Genomic DNA, 10,947 nt, shown 5'->3' on the forward strand with positions numbered 1-10,947 from the left:
TATACAGGTAAACCAAAAGCTTGTGCACAATTGAATGTGCAGATAATTTTACTCCCTCTTCTTTTTTATACTACTCATGATAATAGGATAAAATTCTAGGCCATTTTATTAATAGATTTAAAATATTGTAAAAGATGTATGCATTTGTCTTCATTTATGAAAGTACTGATTTTTTATATATAGCTTTTTCAAATGTACTAGGGGGTTCAAACACCATTTTTCTTGGATTCATTTAACATACAAATTTTCCCAAACCTATTCCTTGTTAAATAAATTTCTGAAAGAAAATTTTGTAATCCCAACTAATTTTTAAAATAGAATTATCTCTTTTCGTTCACAGTTTACAGAAATGCATGCGCTTTTGCCAAGACAGCCATTTTTTTTCCTGTCAGTTTTGTTGAGTTGATAAAGGGAAGTGCTAGCACAGTCTCCTTTCAGTACTACATTTTGTATAGCAACTGACTCCATTTTTGTGTATCTTTTTACTTCTGCTCCCAGGAAAATTAATGGGATTTCTGGTGGAATTCCTTTAATCCCTACTCCAAAGGCCTCTGAGTAATGGGTTACCTGCAATAGTACCAGATGTTTCAACTGTTGCAATGTGGGTCTTTTTAAAACCAATGTATCTTCAGATGTATCTTAGAAGAGCTAGCCCTGCATGTCTTAAAGTATAGGATTAGCAGAGAAATCCACTAACACCCACACTATGTAAAGCTAAACATTGTCGATCTGTTTTCTTCTGCAAAATTCTGTATTCAGCTATCAACTGTAGGGAGTGCAGAAAACAAAGTCATTCTAAAATTATGGCGTTTGATTCTAAAAATCTAGAAGTGTTGACAGCTAACCAAGATGAGCATACAGATCCAACCACGGCAATAGAAATCCCACCCAGCACCCTTCTAATTATAATTCAAGTCAATTATTTTTCTCAGCTGCATTGGGGACTAATTCCCTCCCAAAGTCTCCCCGTAAACATTTTCCCAGTGCTATCAAATTTGCTACACAAAGGCAAGACTGGGCTGTGGCTTATCTTGGCTGAGTATTATTCCTCTATCTTTCACTATGTAAACCTACTCGCCTGCTGATAAGAGGCCTTACACAAAGGATCAAAGGAAAGCAAGGCTCTTGTGGAGAGGAGGGGGTCTCTCTGTCCCCCCCTCGTGCTATTATAAATTTGCAGACACCGAAAGAGCTGCTTTCCATCTCAATAACCAAGATTAAAATAATTACCCCAGGCAAGTTTCATTAGCAAAACCCCAATCCCCATGCTAGTGCTGGGATAGGATCCTACATGTTAGCTGCCTGGCTGCTTGAAATAACTTTTCAGGCCAGGCCCTGCAGTGAGGCAGAGCAACAATTTCATGTTCCTCTTATCCTCTCTTAAAGGGGCTCATTAGCCTTTCATTCTGATGTCATGGAAAGAAAACGACACCCAGACCCTGAAATAGGATATAAATAACACAAATAGTATTTGTTTCCCTGGAGGTGTTTGGGCTGCTGGAAAAAAAACCCCTCCTAAGACCAAGGCTATTCTCGCTATGAGTTTAACAGGTAGAAATTTGATCTTCAAGATGAGCCAGTCTCAACAAGTCTTGAATGAAGTTTGCTCTAGTCATGGCTGAGGTATTTATAAGAACTTCTGGCTGAGAAAATCTGAGACTTTTTATTCTTGATGTGTGCTTTGACTCTCTTGTGATCTTTAGCAAAACTCTGATTTGTGTCATTTCAGCTGTGTTCTGGGAAAATCAGCTCAGTTTCCCAAAGCAATCATTACAATAATATGTTTCTGACTATGTGGAGGTTTGGTAGGTGATGCTCATGGAAAATGAAACAACCAAAAACATTTACATTTAGATATCAGTTAACTAGAGTGAACAGTCTTTTCTCATCTCAATTAGCTCCCTCCGATGGTGGGATTCAAATAATTTAACAACCGGTTCTCTGCCCTAATGATTTCTTCCAACAACCAGTTCACTAAACTGCTGAGAAAGTTAACAACCGGTTCTCCCAAAGTGGTGTGAACTGGCTGAATCCCACCACTGGCTTCCTCCCATTATGATTCTTGACTAGTCAGTTTCACTCTCCTAACAACTGTATTTTTTCTGGCTCAAGGTTATTACTCCATTAGTAATTTACCTTTTTAAAGAATGCTCATAGACTTGTATAGAGTAGTGAAGCATTATATGTTCCATTGATCTAATAATGTTGATACTTCAAATGTTCAGCCCTAACCATAACTGCATACCTGAAGTATCTACAATGGCTCTGAAAGACCCTTTGTGGTTATGAGAAAACCCGAATTCAGTGTATTTTGGTGTGATTTTCCTGAGCAGAATGCAGTTGAAGGATTTGCTGACATGTCAAGCAACTGTAAGAATGGGGAGAAACTAATCTGTCATTTTTGCTGCTGGCACTGATATATATAAAATGTAGAACTTAAACTGTTTCTCCTGATAGGATTTTACCAAATTAAATAGATTTTAGTCACAACACAATGGTTACTGTTGCCTGTTCACAAGAATGCCCCCCCTCTTTTTAAATTAATTTTATTAAAGATAAACAAAAACATACATACATACAATACGCAACATAGACAAACTATACATTAAAATCAAGTCTTACAACTTGAGCCTAAAAGAAAGTTACTTCGGTATTTTATATTTCTATATATATATATCTACAACCTTCATGCCCTTTTTCTAGAAAAGTGTTTCTGTGTAAGTTCCATTTTCCATTTACTTCTCATCTCTGTACTTTGACTAGGAATCAAGGTAGCCAGGAAGACATAGTTATCATACTACAAGTATTTATTTTATTTATTTATTTATTTATTTTATTCAATTTGTATACCACCCTTCTCCTAGTGGACTCAGGGCGGTGCACAGCCAGAACTAAAACACATACTAATACAAAATTTAAATTTTTTAAAAGAATTAGATGACTTTGGCCGAAAATTTAAAACATTCAAACTAAAACCCATTGACAATTTAAAAAGCTAAAAAAAAAAAAAAGGGGGGGGGGTTCAAGCCAGCCCTGCTTGATGGAAAAGAAAAGTTTTTAGGGCACGGCGAAAGGCCCGGAGATCCGATATCCTTCATATCTCTGGGGGCAAATCGTTCCAGAGGGCAGGTCTGGTATGAACTGTTCCAGTGTTAGAATAACTCTTTTTTGTCCCTTACTTTGCTTTAAACCTTAAAGGTGCTGGAGAGCCCACTAAAAACTTTGTGAAAATATGCCACAATATAATAGATTATAATTTACTAATGATTTCTATGACATGTGCAGCTGCATAACCTCAGTAACATCACTGAGAAATTAATGTTTTTGTTCTAAATGGCACATTTTCCCCAAATTGTGGCAAGTTGATGCCATGTATTGAGGTTGATGGAGACCATGCATAAAAAAGATTGACCACATTGGGATAGGAGAAACAATATTGCATGCATGATGTCTTTTTTCTTTCCCCCCCCCTTTTTTTTGGGAATGAGTAAGGCTCAGAAAAGCACTTGAAAAAGTACCAAAAGGAATTTCCAAACTGTTCTTTCAACCTTCCTTCAGCTTTCATAGGAAGGACGTGACTTCATCTTAAATATGAGCCAAGAGACACTAAAGGTGGGGGGAGAAAGCTGGATGAGGGGAGAGTATAAAATACCCTTCTGCTCATTCTCATTGTAGCATAATCGGTTTCCTATTAATCGGGCATTATTATTATTGTTATTATTATTATTAAACATCTCTCCTTTCCCAAATAATCTCTGAGCTGCAGCGATGTCCCCAGTAATAGCTCCATAAATTTCAGCCATAAAAAGTAATGGAGGGAGACAAATGAGATAATTAGGAATAAATCTTAGCGAGGTCTCTATTCATCAACATCCCCCGGAACTGGCCAATATTCCAAATCATTAGCAAGCCCGTAATTAACAAAGAACCCAGGCTTCCAATGTTAATAAAGCTTTTCCTGACTCTATATTATCAGGTAGTGGCTGACGAATCAGCCCTGTTAATATTATGGCCTTTGTTAAAGATCTCTCTCTCTCTTTTCCTCTCACTGCTCTTTTTTTTTTTAACCTAAAAAAACCCATGTCAGTTCCCCCCCCCCCTCTTCTGCTAAATTTTAATTAGATTTTGCATGTGCATCTGTAGAGGGCAAGTGTGGGGACAAAAGGACAAGGGTTTTCCTTTCATACTCAGCAATGCTGGAAAAAAAAGAGAGAGAGAAGAATTCGAAATGCAGGCTCCTCTCCTCCCCCACTGCCAAATCTCTTTCTTCTGTTTCTATTCAGGAATATAAACCTCTCCTTGGGGTGCCTGTTTGAATCAGGGACCATGGCTCATCCTGGAGCCTTCTGGAACACAGAATCAAAAGGGCTCAAGATCACTTTTCAAGGACTCTCTTCCCATTCAGATATACCCCTAAAGTTATATGCATCAAAACGACCTATCAGCTAAATGCTCCCATAGTTTCTTATCTGCCAAATTGTTCTGGAGATGCCAAGGATGTCTATGGAGATTCTCAGTCATCCAGGTCATGGTTGAACCAAAGGCGCTTTTTCAAAAGGCAACTGGTTTAATTTTCTTTAACTGACTGACATCAGTAGGATTGAGAATAGGTAACTATGTTATAATTTGTTTCCTATCACACCAGTACAGTTCTCTAAATATAGATGAAATACAGAGGGTAAACTTTTTCCTGGTTTTAAAATGTAATGCTTATATATTGAAGAATCACTTTAATTTTAATAAATATTTGATCCAAACAAACGGAGAGTATATATGTTGAAACATTTAATTGTTTTTTGATGAAATCCCTTTACATTTACAAGTGAACTAAAAGTATCTGAAATACAGATAGTCCTCGTTTAGTGACCACAATTGGAAATGACAACTCGGTTGTTAAGTGAAGCAGTCCCTAAGTGAAACTGTGACTGTGCATATGATATTACTTTCGCTTGCTTTTGCTTTATATGCCTGCAAAGCAGTGGTGGAATTCAAATTTTTTTACTACCGGTTCTGTGGGCGTGGCTTGGTGGGCGTGGTGTGGTTTGGTGGGTGTGGTGTGGCTTGGTGGGCATGGCTTGGTGAGCGTGGCAGGGGAAGGATACTGCAAAATCTCCATTCCCACCCCACTCTGGGGCCAGCCAGAGATGGTATTTGCCAGTTCTCCGAACTACTCAAAAATTACCGGTTCTCCAGAACTTTGTCAGAACCTGCTGAATTTCACCCCTGCTGCAAAGATTAAAAATATAAGGATTAGTCACAAGGTTACTTTTTCATCACTGTCGTAACTATGAATATCATTAAAAGCGGCACTCACTAAAAAAGATTACTTGTATTTAGATTAGTTAGATAGTTGATTACATTTTAGCTCAGTGGGAATGTACAAATATTGTCAAATCGAGGCATATCAGATTTTTTTTCCCTCCTCTATTTCTTCAGCTGCGTAATATTTTACTATTTAATGCTGAAACCAAATTTTGGCTCCTGAGATCCTAAAGTAAGAATGATTTATTTGAGGACAGGTAGTTTTCTCAGAATGAGGCATAGCTACACATTGTCTCAGTTTAATTTGTTTTTAAAGAAGAATTGGGGCTACAAACTAAAGGAGATATCTACCCTTGATCTAGAAGTGGCATTTGTATAGGGCTTTTTTCACATCCTTCATATTGCTCTGATCATCCTTTCTGCATATAGATGTGTTGGAAAGTGAAACTAATTCAAGCTTCCCAGCACATGTAAGCCATAGGTTAAATATTTAGTCTCACAAGTTACTAAACATAAGGTGATTCTGAGGAATTCAGACTGTGAAATCTGAAAGTCCAATATATCATGTATCATGTATCATATCATCAATATTAGTTCCAAAATGTTTTGTTGTAGGATTTTTGCACAAATTAAGCATTAGATTTTTGTTCAAATTCTTCTTGTGCTGATTGCAGTGCAATCATTTTTATCATTAAAACATTTATGTCTTTGATTATGTTCCATTTTTTCACCAGAAGGTTGAATTGGCATACATACTAGCTGGTGTACATACTAGTTCTTCTTCCTCTAAATTTTCCCTAAGACAACATTTCTGTAAATTTGCATAGGCTGAGAGAGAAGGTGAATTGTCCAAAGTCATCTGGTGAGCTTCTATAGCTGAGACTGGATTTAAATCTGGGTGTCCCTAATTCTAATCCAACACTTTCCAGCACCTGTTTCTCTGTCTGTCTCTCGGTAAGTGTGGAAGTGTAATTTGCTTTGATTCAGTGAAGCTATTGGTCTTATATGAAAGGCTTTCATCACTGTGACTAAAGCCCACAACAGAGTGTTTTATTTCATAATGTTACTAGTTCAGACACCTGGCTTAGTGGGCAATATGAAGTTTCAGGCAATTCTCCTCTTCTTGAATTTTAGTCATTAACAGCTACTGAAAATGAAATATGGATTGTCAAGACTTTAACAGCAGATGTTTTTGTAATGCAACACGTGAAGCATTAAAGAGTGGGTGATAGAGGTGAACAAAGAAGATCTTAACAATTCATTGGGTTCTTGTGGAGCATCCTCCAAATGCAACCTTGCTCACTTTTTATTTTGCACAAATCAAAATTAATGCTGGCATGTTTTACACTCTAATAACCATCCCTCAGTTGACTCAATCTCCTTCATCCATTCCTATTAACCCTGACTCAGCAGAACGTTAGGCAATGTCTGTTTTTAGAGAGCAGAACTCTAACCTGAGCAACTACTGAAGCAGCTCTTTAAAACTTTAACAGAAAGTAAGTTTATTACAGGAAATATAGGGGGTGGGGAATCAGCAAAGCCTAGGTCTTAGCTAGATCTTCTTAACAGGAACAAAGTCAGAATGGAAGAATCTTGAGATTAGCAAAAGAAACACCAAAGAGAGTGAGAGATGAACAGGGAACACAGAAAACATACTCAGCTGTCTCTCTACATCCCTGTACAACTTGTGGCCTATAGCTTGTGTTAAGTGCAATTCAAGCCACACTTCCAATGGGAATGGGATTCCTTGGGATTTATTGATCCCCCTCCCCTTCTCCCGCCACTGTTTGTGAATAATCTTAGGAAATGATCAGTTCACTAGCATATTAAGGAAAAACCCAACTGCAACAACTAAAAAAATGAAAGAGTGACAGATAATGTACAGGAATATTGACCTTGGACAATTCTAACCTACACTTTGTTTCCTAAGAATAATTTTTTTGCAACCAAAACAAAAACCACTGACATTTTAATAAATGTTGTGTGTGTGTGTGTGTGTCAAGATGGCTTATAGGCAAAATTTTGCTTTCTAAGATGCATTGCTTTGAAGGCCAGAAAGCCAATCTCTCGACCATTTGCACCTCAAGAAACCAGAGAACAAGGCTCCATGTTTCAGTCACCACATTTGCATATGGTAATATATTTGCATCAGTCTGTTGGTTTGTACTGCACTTATATTGGATCCAACAACCCAACAACTCAAAAAAGAAGCTGAATGAATCCTGAACCATTTCAGCACCGACCCAGCTGCAGTGAGGGCTGACTGACCTTTTACCATGATGGATACTGCCTGAAATATGTATGCTGTGAGGAATACCTGCTCATTTTACACACATGAAAAGTGAGAGCAATGCTTCTTTTCATACATGCTTTCTGATATGTTCCAATGTGACAGTCAATTTTCTGAAAACGGAGTTGACTTTTACTGTATTATTTTTACACAAATACAATCTTGCCTTTAATTAAACAATTGATGTCGAAAGCCAATGTGATTACACTCATTTTGTTGGCTTCATGCCTTGCATTTTTCAGGTTTTTTTTTTTAAAATATGTGCATCTACATCTGTGAACTTTATGTCAACACTATTCTAGCTCCACTATGGAAATATATTGTGTATTAATCAGGGTACCACTTTAGAACAGTTTGGAAGGAATAATAACATTTCACACAAGAAGTAATGTCAGGATAGAGTGATTTGCCAGTTTCCTGCTATTTGTGAATAGAGATAGGAGAGAATCCTAAAGTTTTTCTAAATTTTACAATACAGCATTGAATTCAGAAGTATAAAGTAAGTACCTGCCTTATAGAAACCATAGGCAAAAATTTGCATGTAGAAAAATGTACAGAAAATATATTAGAGTGAAACTGATCAATAAATCAAGCCAACATTTTGCTCAGTATGGATTAGATATTTGATATAAAATATTGCCAAATATAATTTAGCTTGTGTACAATTAAACATTTCCCTGTATTTTTTCTGTACTTTGTAAACATACTTTATTTTTGCAGGTGCTGTTAGTAGATTTTTTAAAAATAGAACATTCATTTGATATGGTTCCTCTGGTGTCATATAAAATGAAATTTCTTCTACTCTGGGACAGATGAAAATGTGTAAGTACTTGATTCCAAATTTTAAAAAATTAAAAATGCAAATTGTTATCAAATGATAAATCTAAAGAAAAAAAAATCTAAAGTCCTGTATGATATGGGGATGTTTTGTTCGTCTTGGATGGCATTTATCTCCACTGATCATTATCACTTTCAATTTTTTAAAGATTGTATAGCAAATTTTAAAAAGCTCCATTTCCTCACTGTACTCTAAAAAATTCTTTGCATTTTTCCTCTCTTGCTTCAGGTAGGACTGAAGCCTGCATTCCAGTGAGGTTATCTTGTGCTTGGAGCCTTTGTTTTCCCATTGGAAGGCCTGCCTGGGCCATAGCCCCTCCCTCTGCCCCCTCCCAGTTTCCATATATATTATAACAGAAAGAGTATTTACTTGACTTTGAGCTGTGAGTGGCTGAAGGGGTTTTCATATTCTCTCTCTACAAGCATATAGACTGCATTAAGCCAATGTATTGAAATCACGAGTGGGTTTTAAAAATTTTTGTGAATGGGAGGGCTGACAGTATATTTCCTTAGCTGGCCGTGTGAAGATATTAGTGTGAGTTTTTCATCTTGAGAGTCACCATTCTTTTCCAATTCATTTTTCAGCACAATTTAAAAACCATTTTAGGAATTCAATTTTAAAAATATGGAAGCCATGGCTTAAGATTCCCCCGCCTACTCCCAAATTTTCAGATCCTTTGAAATTTAATGCATATTCCAGGTGAAGGTAAGAAGGAATATTTAAATTATTAAACATTTAATGATTAATAATAAATTAATAATTACATAATTTATCCTATTCAGAGTAAGTTATAAAGAAACCAGGTTCTTGCTTTTGTCTCCTAATTTCCTCAGACTATGAAAGCTCTTAGACAATTTACCTTTACAGAAAATATACAGTATAAATTAATTCAATTAAAGACTAGGACTTTAGAATTTAGAAATAGATTAAATACCAAAGAAGCAGTTTAGTGTAATCCAACTATCATAAAAGCTACTAGGCAGATCTTAACATTTCTTGTAGAAACTGTCAACAGGCTGCTGCTTTGTGAGCTACTCAAGTTAATCTCATCTTAAACAAGGGAAGTAGCAGTAAAATGTATTCACAGATGGAATCTAATTTCTGTGAAACTAAGCCACATAGTGGGGTAGGACGTGGTGGCTCAGTAGTTAAGACGCTGAGTTTGTTGATCGAAAAGTCAGCAGTTCAGCGGTTCAAATCCCTAGTGCCACATAACAGGGTGAGCTCCCATTACTTGTCCTAGCTTCTGCCAACCTAGCAGTTTGAAAGCATGTAAAAAATGTGAGTAGAAAAATAGGGACCACTTTGGTGGGAGGTAACAGCGTTCCATGCCTCTTTGGTGTTTAGTCATGCTGGCCACATGACCACGGAGACATCTTCGGACAGCGCTGGCTCTTCAGCTTAGAAACAGAGATGAGCACCGCCCCTAGAGTCGGGAATGACTAGCACATATGTGGGAGGGGAACATTTACCTTTACCTAAGCTACATAAACTATGTTTCTTCTCCATAATGCTAGGTATTTCATGCCCATGTGACAAATGGTGCATGATTTCTGAAAAATGGAATCCAATCCATTACCAGCATAACTGGCCCAGACAATTACCTTTTGTGAAGCTTTGATTCACTTATCTATATTGAAACATGAAAATGCTAATTTCATGCACAAAGAATGAATTTGTTTATTTTGTCAGTTCGGCATAGAAGAAAATTGTTTGAAAAGAATGGAAGAAAATGCACAATTTTTAATTGGAGAAAATTAGACATTACAGTTTGGATTGATCAAAACTCTTTTTGGGATACAATATGGTGCCATTTTATTATTTAATCCAAAAATATTCCTCTGTCAAGTCCTCCTATACCCCAGCTAAATTTTTGGAAGGAAGATCTTTAATTATGCAGAATTAATTGATTCTCTTTTATTTTGAGTTGTGTTCCCCTTCTCATCTAAACAATGCTTACCTTAAAACATAAATACAGGTGAAAAGAGCAATGCTGACTTTTATATACAGATTATATATATATAATCTGGGGTGAACCGGTAACAACTCACCACTGGCTCAGACTGCTGGCAGTGTACACATTTTAAACAGCATTGGATTGCACTTGTAGTATCTTGCTTTGAATATGACATCTTATACTTGTTTTTTCCACTCTTCAATCCATGACTGCCCTTCATGTCTTGCTGAAAGGTTTGAGGAATCTCAGTCTGCTATTTTTAAAAACAACCTTCTCATGTGTGTAAGGTTGGTAATAACATATTCTCCATGAGTCTCAGGTTCATCTTTTTTTTAATATAATTTTTTAAAAAGTTGAAATTTGTCTTGCCTTTAATTTGTTGTCTTCCGTTTGCAATAGGGAGGAACTATAGAGTCATGTTATAATTGTGCACTTGAGATTAACATTTCCTCATTTCAATATGGCTCATGAGGAGTCATACCGAACATGAATGAACATGAACATCAATAGCTAACATGCAGTGAGCATGAATTTAGTTTGTATATAAAATGCATGCAATTCATATTTCTGTAGTATATACATCAACATTTGAATATGAAT

Source organism: Pantherophis guttatus, chromosome 3 (assembly GCF_059756535.1).
Source record: "Pantherophis guttatus breed Tessera chromosome 3, ASM5975653v1, whole genome shotgun sequence".
NCBI lineage: Eukaryota > Metazoa > Chordata > Lepidosauria > Squamata > Colubridae > Pantherophis > Pantherophis guttatus.